General features: G+C 45.4%; 1 protein-coding gene across 4 annotated transcripts in view; it reads left to right on the plus strand.

The window, feature by feature from the left end:
- Gfra1 (GDNF family receptor alpha 1) overlaps positions 1–25,157 on the plus strand; it is a 213,560-nt gene that overhangs the window by 124,545 nt on the left and 63,858 nt on the right. The window lies entirely within an intron of this gene.

The raw sequence follows: 25,157 nt of genomic DNA on the forward strand, positions 1-25,157 counted from the left end.
GCTGCCCGTGTGTGTGTGTACTGTACATGTGTGTGCTGCCCGTGTGTGTACTGTGCATGTGTGTGCTGCCCGTGTGTGTGTGTACTGTGTATGTGTGTGCTGCCCATGTGTGAGTACTGTGTATGTGTGTGCTGCCCGTGTGTGTGCTGTGCATGTGTGTGTGTGTACTGTGCATGTGTGTGCTGCCCGTGTGTGTGTACTGTGTATGTGTGCGCTGCCCGTGTGTGTGTGTACTGTGTATGTGTGCGCTGCCCGTGTGTGCCTGGAGTTTTACTCTCTTACGTAAACGTTACCATTCCTTAGCCACTTGCCTTCTTATCCAGCCCTGCTTTGAAATTCAGCCCCTTCAGTACATGACAGTCTTACTCATTCTTTCCCTGCCGGTTACGTCAGTTACATCACTTCAGTGTGTGGAGGTCTATAATTTATATTTCCTGTCAGTGAGTATTTGGGTCATAGTCGTGACTAATTGGAAGTAAACAACATACATGACAGTGTGACGTACGTAGGTGAGCCACGGTTCTTTGTAGTGAACATCTTCAAATTCTTGTTCAAGTATTTGTTAAAAGAATTGTAGGAACCTGTCCCTCCTTGCTTCCTTTGACAGCTGAGATACGTCAGCATAAGTTTGTGTAATTTGAAAGGTTGTAATTTGCATAACACTGTGATACAGATACTTAAATCCCTATTTAAGTAAGGATCATAATATTTAATGAAAGTAGCGAAATGAAAATAGGGTAAAGATTGAGTTCTGTCCGCCTTTGAAGCAGTGCAGTTCTAAGGCTGTTGTGGATGGTGCTCAGGGGGCAGAGCACTGAACTAACCCGAGGCCCTGGGTTCCACTCCCCAAAGCAGGGCATGAGGGCCACACCCCGAAGTGTGATGCAGCCCCACCTATCCAGAGGTAGAGCTGAAGGAAAAGGACTCCAGCTTCGTCCGCAGCGAGAGCCCCGCTGCTACATCAGACCCCGACCAGAACCGTGAAATGCAACATGATGCTAAGATATAAAAAATGAACTTTCTTGCCTATTTTAACCCGAAAGTTCTTTCTTTTGCATCCTCAGAGCTTTATCTTGACGCACTGTATTTTTGTCATGGTAGCCCTGGTACCAGGAGATGGATCTGTGCTGTGTCCCGCTCCTGTGCATCTCTCCGAGGGCTCTGGAACTGCTCACCTGTGCTGTGTCCCGCTCCTGTGGGTCTGTCCGAGGGCCGTGTGACTGACGTCTGCATTCCACTCTCTTGCCTCTCAGAGACTTCACAGTCTCCCTCTAATCTGTGGCTCATCTTTTTGTTTTGGAATAATTTTTTTCTCTTGCCAGTCTTTCGTCCTGACATGGTTAACTCATGAATGTTTTCTCTGTGGCGTGAAGCCTTCTATGTCTTGTTTCAGAGTTTCTTTTCTTACGCTCACCATCCCATCAGCTCTCCTCTGAAAGTTTTAGAGTTGTGTTTTACATTTTAGTTCTTTCATGTCTGTAGGATTTATTCTCAACCATGAGTACCTTAGACATCTCATGTTGTTATCTTCTGTGTGTGGTGAGTATGATGTATATGTATGTACGTGCCTCATGTGTTTACACACGTGTTTGTATGTAGGAGTGTGGGCATGCACTTGCCCATGTGCTTTTGTGGAGGTCGGTGCATGACCTCGGGTGTCATTTCTCACCTCCACCTCGTTTGATCTTGAGTCCCTGTATTGCTTACTCCTTTGTATGCCAGGCTAGCTGGCCCGTGCGCTTTCTGGGGTCCTCCTATATCCCCCTCGCATCTGTCACAGGAGCCCTGGAACTGGAGGTGTGCGTTCCTTTGCCTGGCTTTTGTGTGACTCTTGGTGACTCAGACTCAGGTCTTCCTCTTTCCATAACAACCACTTTTCCCACATAACTGCTTCCCCAGCGTAGAAACCTGATTCTACGTGATTCGAGGGGGTTCTCTGTCATCGCAGAGTTGTTTATAAGTAGTTTATACTTTGTCAACTCTTACTTTTGCTAAATTCACATATAATTTTTAATATGTATTCATATATATATGTGTGTGTGTGTGTGTGTATGTGTGTGTATCACATACAAAACTACTTGGCTGTAGTAGCCCTTAAGATTCCAGGTAGAAGGAATTATTCTTATCCAGCTCACACTACCTTTTATTTCCTATAGGTAATCAATACAGTGCGCAGGGCATATCATTGATACAGTTACTGCTCGGTTTTGGAATAATAGGGGCAGATTTTATCCTGCATGGCCTTAACACCAGGATAAGTAACAGCACAAAACTGTGTGTGAATGAATGACACCGGATTGTCAATGCACAGTTAGAGCTCCAGTTGTTATCGGCCGACCCTAAGCTTTCCTAGGGAGAACATTTATCTTATTACACAGGGATTTCCACGACAGCATTTTATTTTGGTGGTGTAATGTTTCTTAGGCTCTGGTCTAGCAGAATCACCTGGGAAGAATGCTGAAATAGAGATTCCTGAGTAATGCCCAGATCTATCCACAAAGCCAGACTGGGAGCGAGATCCTTGCTTCTTGAGAAGAGTCTTAAGTTCAAAAAAGTTTAAGCATTCCTGGTTTGATAGCCTTTCACTCAGTTCTGCCAATAAGAGCAGCGATGGGGAAATCTAGCTCAGCACACTTCTCTCATGTGAGATCTTCACCTAGAACTGGAATCCTTGGGTCTGTTGGTTCCTCCCTCTTCCGAGGGTGCCGCTCACCCCATCATGCATTCGTTTTGGTTCCAGGATGTTAGCTTCCCGTCGGTGGCTTTTCCAGCCTGTTGGCCTGCTAGTCAAACTTCCCACGGTCACTGAAGGTAGAGAGGACTAAACTGAGAAGAGGGGCCTTGGCAGCTGCTATCTTTTCTCTCTCTAAATGTGAATATTATTCAGCCTCAGGTGGTGGCTGCAAGGCACGGATAGATATTTTGTCATCGCCTCAGAGCAAAGTGACGCTTACAGAAACCTGGCTTGCAGTTGTAGCATGGAACTCACCACGGAGGCTGTTTGTAAGTTGTCTTGGATTCCCCCAGTTGTTTACCTATCATGTAAACAGGAGAAGTGTGCTCATGTGGACTGGTTGTTCCATGCTAAACACAAGGCAGGAGCTTTATTCCACCCCACCTCTGAGTAGAGTCTCTGGCCTTCTAGATGTCATGGAGCTGGTGATTCCTGCTGGAGAATAGCCCTGCCTAGTGTTCTGAAGCTCAGCCTCAGGACCTGCTCCCTCACTAGTCTCCCGCACACCCCAGCTCTCCTCTCTGCAGTAATTCAATTTGAATGAGCGCACACTTGGAGTATATGAACCGCACAACTGGCTTCAAGCGGGGAGAAGGCTGAGCTCGTCCCCCTTCCAACCCGAATGGCACGATCATTTTTTATTTCATTCTGCTCGGCCCAGGAAGCAATTAAAGCTCCCACAGTATGAAGCATTTTCATCGAGGAAGGCATTAAAAATGCCGGCCTGTCAGGGTGGGAAGTGGACCTGGCTCCACTGCAGCTGCGCTTTGGCCGCGCTAGGGCATGACGCCCCGAATAGCTCTCACTTTATGCAGGGGAACAATAAGTCCAGCTTGGGCTTTAATCTTTCTTATGAGGGGCCTAGTCCCTGCTGGGATAGCATGAGTGGATGCACCCCATTTAGCTTAAAGTAACAGATCTATAGTGAGTTGTTAATTCGTAGATAAATATGGGTTTTCTACTGTTGATGTTTCTTGATCCACACAAAGTGGCTATATTAATACTGAAACATTATTAATCAATAGTTGGCTCTTTAAAAATACATCAGTAAGACTCCCCAATTACCTTTAAGTATACATCAAAGGGCAGCTGAGCAGCCTGACACACACACTCAAGGTCCATTAGAAGCCGCTGGACATATTAATTAACATTTGTAGTTACAATGAAGTCTTAACTCTGTGGCCAAAAACTGTTTGGTAACAAACAGTTGTGGGAAATTGAAAACTGAGAACTTTGAAATACATTTCAGAACCCCAAAAGGTTTTGTGGATTTCAGGGATAGAAAGGCTTGGGGTGGCTTCATTTTGCTTAAGTCCAGCATGAAAGAAGTTTTCATCGTGTCTGTGAGCTGATGGATGCCGAGGGCTTCCTTCTCCGTTATTGAGGGAAGGGTGGGGCTCTCAGATACGATATTGAGCACTGTCCAGGGGAAGTTGTTTTCAACAACAAATTGAAACACTGAGGTATGTAACACAGTCCTTCAATGTCCCATTGCATGGGGCCATTGCTGAACTTGATCATTAGGGTGACTGCCTTGAGCTATCCCACACTTTCTGGTCCTTGCCTGTTCTGCTGCCATTGGTACCAGTAGAGGACCCAGAGTTTGTGTGGCGGGGTGAGTGATCCTTTCTAGCATAGGAAAGCATCAGGAAGCTTTCTTTTTCCAGTGAAGTTCTTTTATATGTAGTCTGTGAAGATCTCTGGTCTGGTTCCTTGCAGTTGCAGAAGGTTCAGAGCTTAGGATTGCTCTCCTTCTCTTCCCCTGTGTTCACAGGGTTATCCATGGCCGGGATACAGACCCTGAGCCCTTCAGATGTAATTAGAGTACCACGTTCACTATACAGCACGCCACAAAGACCTCCATGCCCCAAGGAGGAACATGCCACCATGGCACTGACTCCATAGTCTGCATTTTAACTGGGTGGTTTTGTCAGCAAGTGGCAGACTCATCCCTTCAGGAGACAGCCCGAGAAGAACCTGAGACTCGGAGTTAAGGATGGCAAACCTACATCACTCATTTTAGAAGACAGTCTCTGCTCACCCACCTCCGTGTCTATCCCTAGGCCATTATCTAGCAAAGCTGTCCACCGAGAACAGGCATAAGGTGCAAACCGATTGTCATTCAACACAGACAAAACTTTTAGGTGGGCATTAGTCACCGTGTGAGACATGCTCACTTCAAGTGGAAGCAGTCAATTACAGACTGGAGGTTTTATAGCTACATTATTACCACCATACTATTAGGTTTTCAGCAGTAGAATTCTGTCTGATCGATCCGCACCAGGACATTGATGGATAGCTCTGTTCTTCAAATGTCAAAGATGTGGGGCTTCTGTGCCTTATGTGTTTTCTGACACACTAATCTTGGATAGATACCTTCCCTAGGCCATTGTCAGCCCTCGCAAAGGTCTACCCTCCCCTCCAGAGGACTGCGGAGAGCTTCTAATCACATCTGAAGTTTCCTTCCCTCCTCTCTCAAATTCAAAAGTCCTGATGAATTCTTGACACTTTAGAGAAGTGCTCACCACACAGGGAAAGAAGACTCTTATTTAAGTAAAGAATGAGAGTAAGACCCCTCCCTCCTTTCCATTCTGATGTGCAGATACCATGCTGAAAATTAATGACCAATTTCAAAGTATATCTTGGATTTTTGGAACTTCGTTTTGCTGGTTGACCTCCCTCTCTCTCTCGTGTGTGTATGTGTGTGCACGCCTGGTGTATGAACATGCTACAGTACACAGGAGGAAATCAGAGGAGAACCAGGTGGAACCCGTTCTCTCCTCCTTTGTGGGACCTCAGGATGGAGCTTAGTGGCAGGTGCTGAGCTGTCCGGTCCCGCTGGCCCTTGACATATCTTTTCCAAAGCCACATTTAATCTTCCGTTTTTCTCAGCTCCTGTCTCTGAACTCTGTGAACCTCAGCCATACTCTTGTCCCTAGGCATCTCCAAATGTGGTCCTGTTTACAACACCGAACAGAACTTTTCGTGTAAAATCCTCCCGGGAGTGTGGGCAAGTCTCAGGGTGGATTTTCTTTAAAATGAAAACTAATAACTCTTAAATCTGACACTGATCGTCTTCTAGCCCACACAACAAATCAGCTAAAAACTTGGAGAAAGCGTAATTTCCCATTGAAAAGCCAACTTGGCTTCTGTTTCTTTCCATCTAAGAACTTCTTAGAAGGCCCAGCCTGGCTAAGAGAAATGCCAGCCTCCTTCCCAAGCCACAGAGCTGCAGTTTGCATTTCATGCCTTTACCTTGGGAGTCATATCTAGCTGTGGTTTGCACCCCAGCACCCCCTCCCCCAGTGCTCTTGGGGAGGCTCATTAGCTCCTATCCCGGGGAGGACCAGAGGGCTGGCAGCTCTGGACACTTACCTCTGGGCCGATTCTCAGGAGGGGCCCGCTTTCATTTCCTAAGGCCAAAGGGCAAAAGGTTAATTAGTACCGATGTTGGCCAGTGAATACAAAGCCACAGAGAGGAGGTTCCTATGATTCTGTGTCTGAAAACAACAGCTCTCTCTTTTTTTCCCCTTACACGGAGCCTGCTGCATTAGTACAGAGACAGGCAATCCCAGACGTCCTTTAAGGGGAATGTTCACTGCTGCTTTCCAGCCCTCAGTGGCTTCCTTGCAGAAAGGCACTGTGACTGGCCATGCTGAGGCCAGCGGTTTTTGCTTCTCTCATTCAGGAGTGCCCTTGCCAAAGGGTGACCCTGTACCTCTGGCAAGTCCTGGGGTGCTGGGTGCAGCATTAGCAGTTGACCTGGTCCAGGGCGCTTGCATTGAATGTCACTCTGATCTCTCCAGGCGTAAGGCTGATGGAATCACCCTGACCTCGACTCTCACATTCGGCTTCAGCCTTGCCCCGAGTTAAATGGAACCATTCATGTGGACATTTCTCGCAAAAGCTAGCTGCCACCGCTGCCTTCCTAGCAGAAAAGGCTCACTTAGAAGCTGGGAGGAATTTTCAGTAGAAAACATGCTTTGGGGCCTCAGTTGTTGTTGTTTTTAATCAGAGAAACATCCACATGGAAACAGCGATGTTGGATGTTGGCCTCGTTCTCATTGAACCCTCATTCCTTGGTGTCCGTGCAATCAGGGTTATAAAAGCTGTCATTCTGTGTGAGAAGCTAAGGAAAGCTATATTCTAGAAACAGCGGAGAAGAGAAGGCTGTGCTACTTACACCTCTGCCTCAACAGACTTAGAGTATCCCATGGACAGGAGCCAGGTGGAGAGAACCTCCCTCCCTAGAAGAAGGCTAGAACTGTCTTTACTCTGCAGATCCCCTGGGAGACAAAGCTGAAGTTTACAGTTACCACGGTGTACTGAAAGTACCAAGTTGAGGAACTTTCATGTAAAAATTCGAGGGTTTGAACAGTCTTTGAGCTGACTGGTGTGTGGTCCGTCAAAGGTCAAAGGCAGATCTAACGGGGATCAGAGGGTACAGGTGTGAATGTATAAAGCCATGGGGAAAAAAAAGTGATCAGGAAAACTCCCCAACAGGCCGTTAAAATTAAACAAAATGCTCACTGGGTCATTCAGATCTGTGGGCACACACAGTCCTGACCATTGGACTGTCTGCTGCCTCTGCAGCTCAGGGGAGGGAGGGGACTCGTGAAAAGAGAGGGGGTGTGGTTATCCTGCTAACCTGCTTCATCTTAGGCTACCTTGAATGTATGCACACTGGAGTCATCTGGTCTACCTTTTCTGAGACACAAAGACTTTATTGTCAGTTGGATCTTCCTGGGATGATGGCTGAAGGAATGGCTCATGAGGAGGCACCTCCAGTGACCACAGTCCTGAGAGTGTGTCCAGAACCAACTGGAAATGGAAGGTTGGGATTTGCCATGGAGCTAAGGAATGGGGCGGGTGAAGAGCCAAAAGGAAAGGTTAATGTCCTGGAAGGTCAGCACCAAATTTGACTGTCAGAAGTCCTGGGGCTGTGTGAAAAGAACAAGTTCTTGAAGGGTAAGCAGGCCTTGTAACTCCTGCAAAGAATGACTGGAATACTGACATCTGTTTATACAAAAGAGAAATCACAATATTCACTACAAGTAGGAGTTGACCATAAAACCGTTAACCAAACAAATCTTATTAGTATAGCTAGACAGAAAACCCACTGACTGTAATGAAACATTGCTGTGGGACAATGGTTTTATTCTGTAATGATTTGTTTCTTGTACTTGTGTAATAAAGTGCTGATTGGCCAGTAGCTAGGCAGGACGTATAGGTGGGTGACTAGGCAGGAAGTAGAGGCAGAGCAATGAGAACGGGAATTCTGGGAAGAGGAAAGATTCAGTCTGTGTTGTTACCCAACCACAGAGGACACAGATGAGAATGCCTCGTTGATGAAAGGTACCAAGCCACGTGACTAACACAGACAAGAATTATGGGTTAAGATGTAAGAATTAATTAATAAGAAGCCTGAGCTAACAGGCCAACCAGTTTATAATTAATGTAGACCTCTGTGTGTTTTGGGGGGACTGAATGGCTATGGGACCGGGTGGGACAGAAACCACTGTCCAGAAAACATCATTTTAAAATATTAACTTTGGGGCTAGGAGGATGGCGTGTAAGCATGAAGACCAGAGTTGTAATCCTAGGACTCACATAAAAGCTGGGTGGGCCTGGCCACCATCTGTAACTGCAGTGTGAGGAGGTAGAGACCGCGAGTCCTTGGAGTAATCTTGCAGGCTAGACTAGGACAACCAGGGAGCTCGGACTCTGAGAGAGCCCGCCCCCCCCCCCCACTTCCCGCCTCAAGGTGTAAGGTGGAGGTTTATGTCAGCCTCAGACCTCACTTCACCAGCACGCGCATGTACGTAAGCCTGTATACATGAGAACACACAGGAAGTCTGGGTCTCTCTGCCTCTGTCTCTGTCTCTCTCTGTCCCTCCTCCCTCCCCTCCATCTCACGCACGCACGCACGCACACCATGTACATTAGAAAAAGGAGATGTAGAATTCAGACTCCACACACCTGAGTCACTAGTGACCATTCCCTCTCCATCCCCATCTTCTGAAGGAACTCAGCCACACTACTCAGACTTTTGGCCCAAGTAGTGCCTCTTTTTCTATCCTGACCATAGCTACGGGCTACTGCCTTTTGTGAACACAAAGCCCCTTAAATGCAAAGCGTTGCTATTATTATTCATGCAGCTTCCATTTGTCTTCCCAAAGAAACAGTTGAGCTGTATCAAATGAGTGATGGTCCCAGGCTGTGGCTAAGGGAAAAGCCACTGCAGGTGGAGAGGCTTAATGGGGTATTAATTGGAAGGCAGGTGAAGGCAGACAGGTAGCCCAGCAGGTATGTAAATAGGCTCGTGGGAGGAAGCGCATTGGATTTTATGCTCTTTAACTAAAAATAAAGGCTTGATATTTAGCTTATCTTTGCTGAAACCCACACTGTGAGGGCCCTGAGAACAACCAGCATCATCAGTGATTCATTTTCTCAGCACCATCTCAACTCCTTCTCTTCTCTCCTCTCTTTCTGGGCCTTAAGATTCAGACGTCTCTTCTCTCTGTGTCTCTCAGAGGCCAGGCTAAGTTTTGAGAGTTTTGGGTTCAAACAGCCTTTGGACCCGGCCCATCATCTCGTCATACCCGGGTCCTCCAGCTTTAGGGCCACAACATTGTGGCTAGATAAACTAGAGTTCACAGAACAGACATTCAAACAAACCTGCTCCTTCCAGGTAGCCACCTTAGAAATACCTATCCCAGGATCTTCTGCTAGAACACCTTTTTGAGAAAGCCTCCTCCAGTGTTTGTTTTTGGAGGTTCTTCGTCAGTCAGCCACAGGTACAAAAACTCCGTAACATAGACCCATCCTTCTTTTTTCTACCCCTAAGAATTGTCCACATTACCACCTATTACTTTTTTAAATCCTCGCTGCTAAACACTTGACTTGTAAGCCTCATCTCTGGGGCTGGAGCCATATCTCAGCAGTCAAGAGCGCTGGCTACTCTTCCAGAGGACCCAGGTTCTATTCCCTGCACCTGCATGGAGCTCACAACCACCTGTAACTTCTTTTCCAGGGGATCTGATGCCCTCTTCTGGCATCCCTGAGCACTGCATGCATGTAGTGTACAGACTCGTGCAGACAAAATACTCATGCACTAAAAATAATTTTAAAATCTATCCCTGATGCAGAGACTCAGCATGGCTCAGACATTTTGAAGAACAAATCTTCAAGTACTAGGAGAAAGCTCCTGAGGTCTCCAGAATGCTGGTAGCCTTCTTGAAATAACATTTCAACTTCCTGTCATGCCCAAATTTAGACGTATCTTTTACATATTTTCATTAAAAAAGTTACATTGTTTTCTCTCTTCACTTTCCTCCTTCTAATTCTTCCCATGTAGCTCAACTTGCTTGCTCTTGAAATCATGGCCTCTTTTTCTTTAATTGATATGTAAATATATATGTCTACTTATAGATATCTAAGTCCAACCTGCCCAGTCCACTTAGTGCTACTTTTATGTGCATGATTTTCAGGGCTGACCCCTTGATATTGAATAACGAATGAAAGGGGGCTCATCTCTAAGAAAGACTGTTTCTTCCGGTCTCTGTATTCCTTTTGCCTGTGGTTCTCTGACTGTAGGTGCTGTCCCACGGTATGTCTCCCTTCTGTGTTCGTGTGTGTTTGTGCTGAACCTCGGCTCCTGTTTATGCAGGCATATTATTGAGATATGATGGATGCTGTTTGCATACCAGTTCTAGGAATCACAGCCTTGTAGCAGATTTCCCGGCACTTGGCTCTTAACACTGTTTCTGCATCCCCTTCCGAGGTGTTCCCAGGGTCTTATATGTAGGAGTTTTGTTGGTGGTGGATGAGGTGGAGTTAGACACCATATGACTGTTCTCTGCATTTTGAGTGTGGTTTTCTGTAATGGTCTGAATCTGTTGCAAAGAGAAGTTTCTTTGATGGGTGATGAGAGAAACATTTATCTGTGGGTATGAGGTTAAAATACCCAGATGCAGTTAGAAATTACGTTGATTTAATTAAGTGGCGGTAGTAGGTTCTTCTCTAAGGCCCATGGCCCTAGGGCAATTGCCCAGGTTTTCAAGACTGGGCGTGGTGTACCTCTTGTTGAATGGACCTTAAGGCCAGTTAGAGAGCTGTTGGTTGCTGCTGAGATGTGAATGCCACTCTGGCTCCCTTAAGAGTTATCACCCATTCTGGTTATTGTTGTGGTTCATGGGTGTTACGGTCACTTAAAAAATACAGATACATTATCTTACAGTCAACTTTTATTCAACAGTAACCTAGAAAAAAAATTGAAGCCATTCCTGCTCATTCCAATTAGTCTTCTCTCTGGCAATCTGGTGGTAGAAAATAAGAGAAGGCTTGGGGTCTTGTTAGCTGGTCCATGTCTTCCATCTCTCCTGAGCAGAAGCAGCACCTATTTTGAAGATGTATTTAGTCTTTTGCCATTGAAATCACTAAATATCAGTAGAGCTTGCATAGGCTAAATATTAGCAAAGTTACATTTTGTACTCCGTAAAATGAATTAGGTTTATTTTATCATGCAGCTCCTTCCGATAGTTGAAATACTCATTAATTTTACTGCTAATGAGATGTTAGCAATTAAATACCTTTAATTAATGAAAATCAGACAAAAGCAAGGGCTGTTCACTGTGCCTTCATAAAAATGGGAAATATTCTCAGGTCACACTGTGGATGGTGTTTGTGGAGAAACCACAGATCTGAGCTTCTGTTCTGGTCCACAGACGTCATTAAGAGATTTCGCTTTGGGAAAATGAGAAAAGCAGGCACATTTGGATGGCATAAGAGCATCTGAGGTTGGTGAAGAAGGGCCCGCAACTGAAAACCAGCCCCACATGTAATAGCAAATTTCATGGTTGAAGATGCAGCAGGATTGAACGCAATTAATAGTTCTGTAGCCATGGCTGAGTTCTGGGGTAGGCCCTGAGCACATAATTAGATTATTAAAAATGGCCTGTCTTAGGCCCACTATTTCTAAATTGAAATCCAATTATGCTTTTATGATTTTGCTGAGAAATGTTTAGCTGTTTTGCTTGAGTCCGCCTCGAAGATCATTTCCTCTCTGCCTCAACATTTGCACGTGTCACAATCCATCTCCAAACAAATCTGACCTCAATTATCTGGGAATCAATCTTACATTAAATAAAATATATTTTAATGAGTGTTTTTATGTCTAGTATTATAATCATGCCTCCAAACTTGGGGAATTAAAGGATGATGATCGGAGTCTTTGCAGGGGGAAAAAAATCCTTTATAATGGGAGGCTTGCATATTTTAAGAGAAGACCGAACATCCCATCTCAGCTTGGAGAGGCCGTATGCCCAGATATGTGCCGGAGTGTGCTACAAGACAAACTTGGTGCCATTTGCAGTTGTTGGCAGTGGGGCTGTAATAAAGCAATTGTTTGTGGAGAGACTGGCTCCACAATCTCATGCACTCCTGCGGTGCGGATTTAAATGCTAAGTTAAATATTTATGAACCCTGGATTTTTATAATTGATCATTCTATGATTTATACACTGTAATTATAATTAGGTTGAAAGAGATTTTAAAAAGCCAGTTCCCTGGTAGCCAGGGCCATTAAATAATGCTAAGCTGCCAAAACAAAAATTAGGTGGGAAACCAGCCACCGAGTACTAAGAGCCTGTCCCCATGCCTGACACACAGGGGCGAGCCACACCTCTGTAGGCACATCACCTGCAATGCTGACTCCTGCTTCAGCTGAGATCATTTGTCATGCCTTTGTCTCAAACATGGTTGAGCATAAACAAACAAAGAGCTTTGAGGAGTTGGTGTGTAACAATAGGGAAAGGTGGGGGGAGGTTGGAAAGGTTAATTAAAAATGTAACGATCCCATTTGCTGAGACAGCACTCTCCATCACCATGGCAGTAAGCCTCTGACTGGCACACTCCTTCTCAGAGAAGGCATGGACACAGTTGGGGAGGGAGTGGCGTGAAGGCGGGCAAATATTTGCATGAAGGAAATGGCGGTCTATTGGATTGAGGCTACCCTTGTGGTCAACATTAGAAACTGTTTCCACCAGGTAGAAGCATTATTCCCTAATTCATAAGTATTAAAAACGTTTCCCCTGTTCTCATCTTCAAAGAAGTTTAGGTAAGGCTCCAGACTTCATGTCATTGTGTAAAATATAAAAAAATGAGATCATCAGGAAGTGCACATTGTATAACACAATAGCTCTGGAACGTGTATAAATGGAAAAATGGGTTCCAGACAGCCAGCACATGGATTTGAAATTAATTTTTTGCACCTCAGCTGGAAAAGGCCAAACCCATGAAGGATCAATTACAAGGGTCACAACCCACGTGATCAGATTTCGCTACTTGATCCACTCGGATATCAGATGACTTGTCAACGTGATCTCCCAGAAAAGCTTGGCTGCCCCTGGGAAGAGCTCGGTGCCTTTTGCTCATTTTTCATTTGCTGGGCTACTACAAGAGAGGGAGCCTGTTGGAGGAACAGTAGCTGTGTTAACATGGCGATTAATCAAGTCAGAAATAAAGAAGGAACGGGTTGTGGGTTCCACTCTACAGCCCCACAGAGGAGGGCGAAAAGAGCCGGAAGTTGGCAAGCCTCTGTAAACAGCACTCTCTTGCTGTGTCGTGCGAACTTTCTGTCTAATCCATCATATCGCGTGCAGCCCATGCAGGTTTTAATACACTCGCTGTCCGACTCCATCGCACCGTCAACAGAAATGGATTGCTACTTCTTTGCATTGCTGCTCTATCCGGAGTAGCACCAATGGGGTAGCTGGCATAGGTGTTTACTACTATTGGGAAGATTTCTCTGAGCATGGTGCAGAGAGGCTCCGGGTCATGGTGGCCTGTTTTATTTGGGACACTGTGAGGAGTGATACTGGGGGAAAAGGCAGTTCCTTGCTTCAGAGGACTTTGAATTTGACTTCTTTTCTCAGCCCCTTGTGCATTCCTGACATACCACATCTCCCTTGATAGGATGGTCCTCCAAGTTCACTCTGCCTTCAGGTCAGGGTTGACTTTGGGTCTAGTTCAAGAGGATGATGGGCATCGAAGAGGCTCCTTATGGAGTTTGCTAATCTTTTGGGCAAGAAACTGCTCTTCCCTGGACTGCTTGATGAACTGGACATGCAGGACCCACAGAGAAACGACTTCTTAACTTGCCTAAAGGCAAGATGATACTCCAGGGTTCTTGCTTCATGACAGAGTCTCTCAGACATTCTGCAGGACACAGAAGAAAGTGACTGACAAACTGCTAATATAGGTAGAACTGTCTTTGAAATTTCATGCTTCATGGAAAAGTCTGCTGGATACTATGGGCCAGTAGGCTGAAGATGGGTGACCCAAAGTTACAGAAGAACTTTGGGTGACTGTCCAGGCAGTGAGATAGTGCTGTCAATTCTAGAATTTTGGAAGTTGCTTACAGTGAATTTCCTGTTTTCTTAGGTAATATTATGTTCTTCTGGAGTCTTCGATGGGGTTGATAGGAAATATAAGTATTTCCTACTTATAGTTATAGTTTTTCTTAGTTATGATAAAAGATAAAGTAGATATAAATATTGTAACTGTAATTCTTGCTTGATACCTGTTTTGTTATATGTAATTTTACTATGTTAAAGTTAAAACCTTTCTTTTTATTTAAACAGAAAAGGGGAGGTGATGTGGGATTCCCCTCTGTATGCTGTGATTACCATTGGTTAATTAAGAAGCTGTCCTGGGCCTGTGCAGGGAGAGATAGACAGGGAAAACTAAACTGAATGCTAGGACAAATAAGGGTGGAGTCAGAGAGAAGCCATGTAGCCCCGCTGGAGCCCGAGGGAACTTTAGCTGCTAAGATACAGCCACTTGGTGATACACAGATTAATAGAAATCGGTTAAATTAATATGTAAGAGTTAGTCAATAAGAAGCTAGAGCTAATGGACCAAGCAGTGATTTAAATAATATGGTTTTTGTGTGATTATTTCGGGTCTAAGTGTCAGGGAACAAATGTGCAGCCCCCTGCAACACATGCACTTCTTGGATCAACAGAGAGGCCGGTGCCTTTGAGAGCATTAGTTTCATTCTGTCATTGGTCATCAACCTTCACATTTAAAGTAATCATTTAAAAGAGAAAATTATGTTGTACATTAAACCAAAGGATATTGAGGATTGAAGTTTACTGTCCATACTACTATATGTATTATAGTACTATGGCTGTAGTGTGGAGCCTGCACTCCAGGACCATTCGCGAGCTGGCCAAGGGCCTGGAGATTTAAACACACACAAAGTCACACAGACAGAGACACGGGTTATCCTTGAAACAAGAGTGGCCCCTTTATTGTGTACCAGAGCAGCTTATATAGAGATCCTTAGCTGATAGCCACGCCCCAGCCAAACCCACCAAAAACCACTTCCCTGCCATCAGGAACTCCTGAGGGTCTCATGCTCAGAGCAGCTGCAACCATAAGAAGTTGTTGACAGGAAATTCAGGGTCTGGGTTCCACAGCCTTCAACACTGAAGTAATTTCATTTATCATTTCTTGCACATGGGGAAAGGAGGGTCCACAGGGGTAAAATAAGTTCTGCATGAATGTCCAGCTGATTGGACCACTTTTCAAACCTCCTTGTAGCGCACGGTAGATGGTCCATGCCTATAGTCTAGGTGCCTGGGTAGCTGGGTCAGGAAGGTTAGGCTGAGCTCAAGGACAGTTGTGCTACAGACCTCTTCAAAATTCAAATAGACGGTAGGTAGGTAGGTAGGTAGGTAGGTAGGTAGGTAGGTAGATGATGAAAGACATATAGGCATTCTGACTGTCAAACCATTACTCACTGGCAGCACCTGATTCTGTTTTGCGCTCTGGTCCTCCATTTTTTATGACTGTGATTCATCTCATGCCCAAGAATTCAAAAAACACAAAACAAAACAAAAATACCAAAACAAACAAACAAACAAACAAACAAAAAAACCCTCCAGTCCAGTCATACAGTCAGATACAGTTCCACTGAAACTGGAAAGACTTCCGCTGTGGCTAGAGAAGGCAATCTATAACCTGCAAAGCAATGACATGGTTGTATTGAGCTTCAAAAGAAAAAGCTTGTCAAATGTCTCCTCCGCAATATAGTATGGAAGCCAGCGCTGGAGAGGAACACATTAGCTGAACACAACCTACTGGCATATGCCTTGACCCCCATTTTAAAAAAGCATTTCTAGTAAACAGTCTTCATTTTGAGAGCATTCCCATTTAGCCAGCACCCCCAGACACGCTACCGAGTTAAGGAGTGAATAACAGCAGATGGTGGGAGAGATTAGAGATCAAGAGGACCGGAAGCAAGATCATAACGCTGAGCTAAACAATGGGCCGTGTCCAGGACGGCACTAAAAGTCACCATAAAGCAGTCTGAAGCCGTCCAGCACCAACAAGAGGGAGCAGAGCCCAGAGGGTAAAATTGGGAGAGTTCTTGCCCCTCCATGTGGGCCTGGGAGGATGGAGAGCCCGTGTACCTGCCCTGGGGTCAGTCATCTCCTGAGAGGGTGGAAAGCCCATGTGTTCATCTCCTGGGAGGATGGAGAGCCTGTGTGCCTGCCCTGGGGTCAGTCATCTCCTGAGAGGGTGGGGAGCCCGTGTGCCTGCCCTGGGGTCAGTCATCTCCTGAGAGGGTGGGGAGCCCGTGCCTCTGCAATGGTCATCTCCTGTCTCTTGTCAGTCATCTCCTGTCCCCTCCCTTTGCCTGGCAGTCATTGAAGTGACATTGTTTGTTTGTTTCTAATAGGAGATCATTTCATAATACAGAGAGGTTCAGCATTCTTCCAGACTGAAGCTTAGCATTCTCTTACACATTCTGTGATTTCAGGAGCATTTATTATAAACTTCATTGCAGCAAGGCATACGGCACCAGGATTCAAGAGAGAGCGGAAGTGGGGTTTGTGAGGGACCCAGCGGAGACAGCACTGAGAGCTGTTATATGCAGTGTGTAGCCTAAGAAAGACCTAGTTTCTTTAAAGAGTGGCATAACATAAATTTACTTTTTGAGTATTTTATTATGAACATCTGCAAACCTACAGAAAAGTAGAAGCGTTTTAATAGGTATCACACCCCAAACATTTAGAGGCTACCCTCAACATTTGAGGATACTTATTTTGCTGGGAGCTTTTATCTGTCAGTCCCTCTACGTTTTTAAATGAAACTCTCGAAGCCATCCTTTAAATACTTCAGCACACATGACATTAACCGGTGTTCACCTTTGTTCTAGTTTCTTTTTTATTGTGGGGTGGTGGTGGAATATTTAAATATTCAGAAACCTTGTCTGCACCATGCTCTCTGGTTTTGACCTAAACTGTATAACTAACCCTGTATCAGGGTACAGAACATTGCCATGGATGTAGAAAATTCTCTCTAGTTCCTTCCAGCAAACCTTTATGCCCTCTCTGGGAGTAATTCATTCCCTTGTGCTTGTGTTTGCCTAGAGAATTCCAGAGAATGTACTTCCTCTCTGTTCCCAGCAGACCGGTGTAAGCCTGGCTGAGGACCACGTGTCCCAGAGGGGAGGCACGCCTGCAGCCCAATACACAACGGTTAGCTTTCTCCAAACATGATTGTGATGTTTCTCAGGTGTGAACGTTGTAGATGGCAGAAGACGTCTCCACGTCACAGAGTCAGAGGCTGTGTGTGCCCTGGCCTCAGGCCTCTATCCCTTCCTTTCAGCACACTGTTCTTGTCACTCGTCAGTGCCGTTGTGTATGTTGAGAGCTGACTCATGTTCACGTCTTATTTCTCGATGGAATTTCATTGTCTGTTTGTTATGGTGGTTTCCTATCAACAATACACAAACTGTACGCACTTTGGGTGTTATCAGCAGTACGTGTTTTTGTGGTTATAACTTGAGAACTTCATGCACAAGCATTAACATCTCTCCTGACATCTCCAAGTCTTCCCTTGTCTGCCACGTTCCTCCCAAATCCATTACCTCTTTTTAAACTATTATTGCTCATTGCTTTGAGGCAGGACCAAGGCCCTCCCCACTATATCTAGGCTGAGAAAGGTATCCCTCCAGAGAAAATAAGTTCCAAAAGTCAGTGCAAGCAGTAGGGATAAACCTGGTCTCACTGCCAGTGGCCCCACATTCTGCCCTAGTCATATAACTATCACCCACCTTCAGAGGGCCTAGTTTGGTCCTATGTTGGCTCCCTTGCGGTCAGGCCGGAGTTGGAAGGTAAATTGTTTCGGTGGGTGTCCCCATCATGGTCTTGATATTTTTGCTCATATTCTCACTCCTCCCTCTCTTCGACTGGACTTTAGGAACTCATCCCAGTGCTCCACTGTGTTCTTTGCATCTGCTTCCATCATAGGTTCTATGATGACATTTAAGTTAGTAACCAATCTGACTACAGGGCAAGGCCAGTTCAGGCATCATCTCTGCTATTTCTTAGGGTCCTAGCTGGGGTCATCCTTGTGGATTTCTGGGACTTTCTCTGGTGTCGGGTTTCTTGTTAGTCCTATAATAACTCCCTCAATAAACATACCTTTCCTTGCTCTCCATCTCTGTCCTTCCCTCATCTTGGTCATCCCATTCCTTCTAGTTCTCCTCTCCCGTACTCCCCTTCTGCCTGCCCTTCTCCCTTCACCCACATGCTCCCAATTTTCTCAGGGGATCTAGTCTATTTCCCCTTCCCAGGGGATGTATCTATGTTTCTCTTGGGGTTCTTCTTGTTACTTAGCTTCTCTGGGATTGTAGACTAAAGGCTCCTTATCCTTTTTGCTTTACAGCTAGTAGTTTCCTATGAGTGGGTACATACCATACTCCTCTTTACTGGGTCTGGGTTACCTCACTCAGGATGGTTTCTTCTAATTCCATCCATTTGCATGCAAATTTCAAGACTTCCCCTCCTCCCCCGCTGAGTAGTACTCAATTGTGCAAATGCACCACACTTACTTTATTCATTCTTTGGTTGAAGGGCCTCTAGGTTGTTTCCAGGTTTTGGGTATTGTGAATAATGCTACTGAGAACATAGCTGATCAAATGTCCCTGTACTATGATTGAACATCCTTTGGGTATATGCCCAAGAGTAATATTGCTGGGTCTTGCCGTAGGTTGATTCCCAATTTTCTGAGAAACCGCCATACTGATTTCCAGAGTGGTTGTACAAGTTTGCATTCTCACCAGCAATGGAGGAGTGTTCCCCTTATCCTCATCCTCCCCAGAATAAGTTTTTATTGGTGTTTTTCCTAATCTTAGCCATTCTGACAGGTGTAAGATGGTAACTCAGAGTTGTTTTGATTTGCATTACCCTGATGGCTAAGGATGTTGAACATTTCCTTAAGTGTCTTTCAGCCATTTGAGATTCTTCTGTTGAGAACTCTGTTTAGATCTGTACCCCATTTTTAAATTGGATTAATTTTTTTATTTTGTTTCTTTTTTTTTTTTTTTGAGTCAGGGTTTCTCTGTAGCGTTGAGGGTGTGCTAGAGTTAGCCCTTATAAACCAGGCTGGCCTTTAACTCAAAGAGATCTGCCTGCCTCTGCCTCCCAAGTGCTGGGATTAAAGGTGTGTGTGCCACTATCACCAGGGTGTTTGATATTTTGATGTCTAATTTGTTGAGTTCTTTATGTATTTTGGAGATCAGTCTTCTGTCTGATGTGGGGTTGGTGATCTTTTTCCTTTCAGTAGGCTGCCTTTTTTGACTTATTGTCTGTGTCCTTTGCTTTACAGAAGACATATTTATTTGTTGTTGCTCTCAGTGCCTGTACTACTGGGGTTGGAAATAATCAAATTGAGGGCTGAAATCAACAAAATGGAAACAAAGAAAACAATACAAAGAATCAATGAAGCAAAGAGTGGGTTCTTTGAGAGAATCAAAGATCGACAAATCCCTATCCAAACTAAAACAGAAAGACAGCATCCAAATTAACAAAATCAGAAAGGAAAAGGGGGACATAACAACAGACACTGAGGAAATTCAGTCATTAGGTCATACTTACAAAAACCTGTACTCCACAAAATTGGAAAATGTAAAAGAAATGAACAATTTTCTGAATAGGTACAACATACCAAAATTAAATCAAGACCAGTTAACAATTTAAATAGACCTATAACCTACAAAGAAATAGAAGTTGTTATCAAAACCCTCCCAATCAAAAAAAGCCCAGGGCCTGATGGTTTTAGTGCAGAATTCTACGAGAACTTCAAAGAAGAGCTAACTCCTCTACTCCTGGACGTTAGTTCTAATCATTGTGATTGCTGAATAAAACACCTCACTGTAGTTTTATTTTGATTATTTTTGCATAACTAATGATAGTGAATACTCAGCATGTTTTTATTGGCCCTTTACACATTTGTTTCAGTGACACATACGTTAAAATAATTGGTCTGTTTCTAAGGAGGGTTCTTTCTTTTTATTGTTAAGTTTTAAGCATTGTTTTGTTTTGTTTTGTTTTCGACACAGGTTTCACTGTAACTTTGGAGCCTGTCCTGGAACTCACTCTGTAGACCAGGCTGGCCTTGAACTCACAGAGATCTGCCTGCCTCTGCCTCCTGAGTGCTGGGATTAAAGGCATGTGCTATCATTGCCTGGACTTTATAGATTTTAGATGGTGGTTCTATGATACATATGTGTGACTATTTTCCCATAAGGTCTTTTAGATACACTTCTTTATCGGTGTTCTTATACCACCAGGAGTTTTTAATTTCTGTAAACTCTGACTTAGAGAATTTTTTCTTTGACTTTATTTTTTATTATATGATCCCATAATGCTTGTTGACTGCCCAGATAATTTTATTTTCTAATATATGATTTTAGCATTTATATTGAAGTCTGTGATGTATCCTGTATTGATTTTTTTTTTTTTTATGCCTGGGGTAAAGTGTGGGTTGAGAATTTGGGATTTTTGTCTTTTCCTTCTTCTGGCACCATTTATTGAAAAGACGTTCCCCCTCCCAATTGGGTTTCTAGAGTGTCATTGTGGTGTGCCTGATGTGGACATCGCCCCCCCCCCCCCGAGTCTTCCTGCCACACCGTCCAGTCTGTGGGTGCCTGATGCATTATGAGGAGTTCTCAGTGGACTCCAGAGGCAATTAATAAAAAAAAAATGAACTTGTGTACTCAAGAAGGTGCAATTGATTTTTATATTAATTTTATATCTTTGACAGCTAAATTTAATTATTCTAGCAGTTGTTCCATATATCCCTATGGGGTTTTGAAGCCATTTGCAAACAGGTGTGTGTGTGTGTGTCTTCCTCTCGTCCACTTTTTATTTATTTCTGTTGCTGTATTGCAGAGGCTAAGACCCCTCTACTACAGCACTGACTGCAGAGAAAAAGGATGTGCGTCCTTTGCTCCTGGTCTTAGGGGAGAAAGTGTCTTACTAGGAGATCCGATCATACCCGTGTGTCATAGCTGCCCTTTCTCAAACTGAGGAAATTATTTTCTATTCTTAGTTCGCTGAATATTTGTATTGAGTGAGTGTTGAAATTCACTGGATGCGTTTTTTTTTCTGCTAAAATAACTCATTTTTTTCTTCTTCTTGAATTCTGTTACTGTGGAATCACATTGATTTTTAAACATCAAAATTATATTGGATCCTTGGGGAAATGGTGCGTTATCTTCTTAACATATTGCTAAACAAGTAGCTCAGATTTGCCGGCGATTTTTACATCTGCCTTTGTGGGGAGCGGGAGTCTGTTGTTTGCTTATTTTGCATTTGTTGGGTTCTTGTGTTGGATTTTGCTGGGCTCATTGAGGTGGGAAGTGTTGTGGAAATGGTTTGTGTTCGTAAGGGCAGAATCATGTTGGAAGCCACGTCTGACCTGCGAGGTGGGAATAAATTGGTTTTGCCCCTCCAAATGTGCCGGGTTGTACACTTTGGAATTCGTCACAGGCTCTGAACGAAGGGCAAGGAGACGGTGCGCTGGTACGGCGATGTGTGGAAGAAAATGGAATCAGCAGAGAGTGAGGCACAGTCGCAGCCCCTGCTAAACCAAGTTAGCCACGAACGATTGGTTCGGACATAACACACTTTACTGTTTCCTCTGTACAAAGCTTTTCCTTTAGAATATTGCTGTTCTTTCCTTTACAACATTACGAAAATGGCCCAGTCTGCAAGCATTGCTGCAGAAGTGTGAGGAACTGAGTTCAGGGCCCCACTGCACACAACAGAAGCCAGGTCCTTTGTGTGCTCCCAGTGCTGGTGCCAGAGGAGACGGACAGGTCTCTGGAGCCCTCTGCCCAGCCGGGCTAGACACACGTGCATGCTCCAGGTTCCCTGAGAGACCCCGCCTCAAACAGTAAGACAAAAGTGCTAGAGGAAAGCACCCAACACCGACCGGGCTTCCACAGAGACATCCATACCTCTGTACACACATGTACACACATGCCACACACACACACACACACACACACACGTAAAGCCTAAGCGTATGTAATTATTAAAAAAAAGTATGAAAAATAACCGTGTCATGGGAACAAAAAAAAGTTACAGCAGCCAAGTCTTCTTAAGCTTGTATGTTGCAGTATGGATTAATTTTGTGGGAGTCATCGGCTGTCTTACTATTTTTACTGGAAAGTTACCCTAGGTTTGTAAAGAAGAGGAGCCCTTGCTTGTTGTCACAGAATTACAAAAACAACACAAGTCAAACAGTGAAAGGTCAAACGGTGAGGTCGGTGGAATGACAATGAAGAACAGCAGGTTAATGCGACCTTGTGCTGCTGGAACCGAGTGAATTCTGACCATTGGGATGAACCTGGTGCCGGATGTCAGCATGGGTTCATTTTAGTGTGGCATGCCTGTGATACCTGGTGCATGTGGCGACACCTCCTCTGCCATTTTTCTCCAGTTGAGGTTACATGCATTGTTGGGCTGTGTGTCACCAGCTCCTTTCCTTATGTGTAAACCACCTTCGTTTCAGGTATTTTGTTTTATGTGGACTTTAGAAAGAAAACTTTCATAACCTTTCATTAGACACCAGTGCAGACATAGCACTGTGGTGATGTTTTGTTTGCGTTGCTACAAATAAAGCTTGCCTGAAGATCAGAGTGTGGAACTAGCCGCACTAGTTAGCCAAAAAGGCCTAGCATTGTGGCTACACTTTTACTCCCAGCACTTGGGAGGCCCAGGAACACAGATCTCTGTAGTTCAAGGCCATCCTGGGCTACTGGAGATTGAATCAGTTTAAAAGAGGAACATTTCACACCTTTTATCCCAGCACGGGATCACATGCCCTTAATCCCAGTTTACAGAGGTGGAGACAGGAGTTATCGATATGGCTGGGCACAGAGAGGAATATAAGGCTGAGGAGACAGGAGCTCAGAGTTTCAGTCTAAGGACTTGTAGAGACAGGGTACCCCGCTCAGTCTGAGGATTTCATAGAGGTAAGAACTAGTGGCTGCTGCTCCGCTGCTCTGATCTCTCAGCTGTCACCCTTCAGTATCTGGGTCACACTCAGGCCATCCTCAAGCTGGGCAGCAAACACCTTCACCTGCTGAGCCATCTCAGTGCCTCCTAGCAAAAATTTAAGTCTAATTACAGAATCAGTAACTTTAGACAGGTCCTTCTGTGGCACACCTCTCAACTTGAAGAACATACTCAGCTTGAGGCTGAAGTTTTGTTCCCACTGAATAACGACCACCTCCTCCCCTGCCCTCAGCCTCCTGGAGCTGACGTGTTTACCGTCCCTACATGAGTGGAATCACGTTTGGTGTCCTTCAGACACTCATTGAACCAGGATGTCCGCCCTCAAGTTTCCTCCATATTGTCACAGGCTGCAAGGCTTCCTTCCTTTATAGGGCAGAGTTATATTCCACATATCTTTATATTCCTATTTCCCTGCCTTGCAGCCCTGCCCAGCCCACCTGGACCCTTTCCTGTCAGTTCTCGCACCTCCTGTGATTGCCCAAGTGCCTTCCGTCCATCGAGAGAACAAACACGCTAAGAAAGAAGGAGCGAATAGACAGAGGCCAAGCCTGAGTAGGGACTTGCTTGGGAATCTAATCTCTAGGGTGCTAGTTTGCTCCACCCTGTCCACTCTTGAGATTCATTAGCATAACTGCTTACCTGCAGCTGTGGGCCACCTTCTCAGTGGGTTCTGGAAGGTTCCTTCATTTCACTTCCTCTAGAGAAACTCCCTTATATAGGTGTTGACAGTTACTTCTGAGTGCCAGCTTGCCGCGACCTAGAATTCCCCAAGAAAAGTCTTAAGCTGAGTAACTGTATCTGTCAGGCTGGTCTGTGGGCATGTTTCTGGGGATCGTCTGGGGATTGTTAATGGCAGTGATGATGTGGGAAGACCCAGCCCACTAGGAGTGACAGTACTCACCAGGGGTGGGGGAAGAGGGTGACTTTAAAGCTATCAAGTGGTCAGTGTTCATTTCCCTCTGCTCTCCACTGTGGGTGGATGTGAGAAGCTCTTTCAGACCCCATCTTGGCTTCTCGATGATGGACTGCTCTGGAACAGTACGCCAAGTGAACCCTTTGCCTGCGTTGTCTTTTTGTCAGGGTGCTAGTCACAGCAACGAAGAAACTACATGGGTCCTGAGCCTGGAGCGTGGGCCCTGAGCCTGGAGCATGGGCCCTGAGCCTAGAATGTGGGTCCTGATCCTGGAGCATGGGCCCTGGGCCTAGAACGTGGGTCCTGAGCCTGGAGCATGGGCCCTGGGCCTGGAGTGTGGATCCTGAGCCTGGAGCGTGGGCCCTGGGCCTGGAGCGTGGATCCTGAGCTGTGTGGACCCTGAGCCTAGAACGTGGGCCCTGAGCCTGGAGCATGGGCCCTGAGCCTAGAATGTGGGTCCTGATCCTGGAGCATGGGCCCTGGGCCTGGAGTGTGGATCCTGAGCTGTGTGGGGTCTGAGCCTAGATTATGGGCCCTGAGCCTGGAGCGTGGGCCCTGAGCCTAGAACGTGGGTCCTGAGCCTGGAGCGTGGGCCCTGAGTCTAGAACGTTGGCCCTGGGACTGGAGCGTGGGTCCTGAGCCTAGAACGTGGGCCCTGGGATTGGAGTGTGGGTCCTGAGCCTAGAACGTGGGCCCTGGGACTGGAGTGTGGGTCCTGAGCCTAGAGCATGGGCCCTGGGCCTAGAACTTGGCCCCTCAGCCTAGAACAACTTGGGTCCTGAGCTCAATTCCCCTTGTCAGTTTACTTGAAACTTCCCCATTGGCCCAGGCAGCCTGTGCATTTGCCCGGGGACTCTGCCTCCTGAAAACTCTAATCCAGACTGCACAAGAGCAGCCCGTAGTGGGCAGCGCTGGCTTTCCAGGCAGCCTGGGCATAGAGAGCCCGAGCAGAAGCTAGCATATGCTCTGTGATATTTCTAAAGCCTGCGCAGTGTAAACCCAGAGAAATTCTATCCAAAATCCGAGCTGAATTTTCCTAATCAGGAACATCAGTGTCCACAGAGCCGACAATTTGGATGTGGTGAGCTAAGTGGTAATTGAGGTTTGGAAAATTTTGTGTGCTTTATTCT

The sequence above is a fragment of the Alexandromys fortis genome, unplaced genomic scaffold, assembly GCF_014885135.2.
Source record: "Alexandromys fortis isolate MF-2015 unplaced genomic scaffold, M_Fortis_MF-2015_v1.1 scaffold_16, whole genome shotgun sequence".
Lineage (NCBI taxonomy): Eukaryota > Metazoa > Chordata > Mammalia > Rodentia > Cricetidae > Alexandromys > Alexandromys fortis.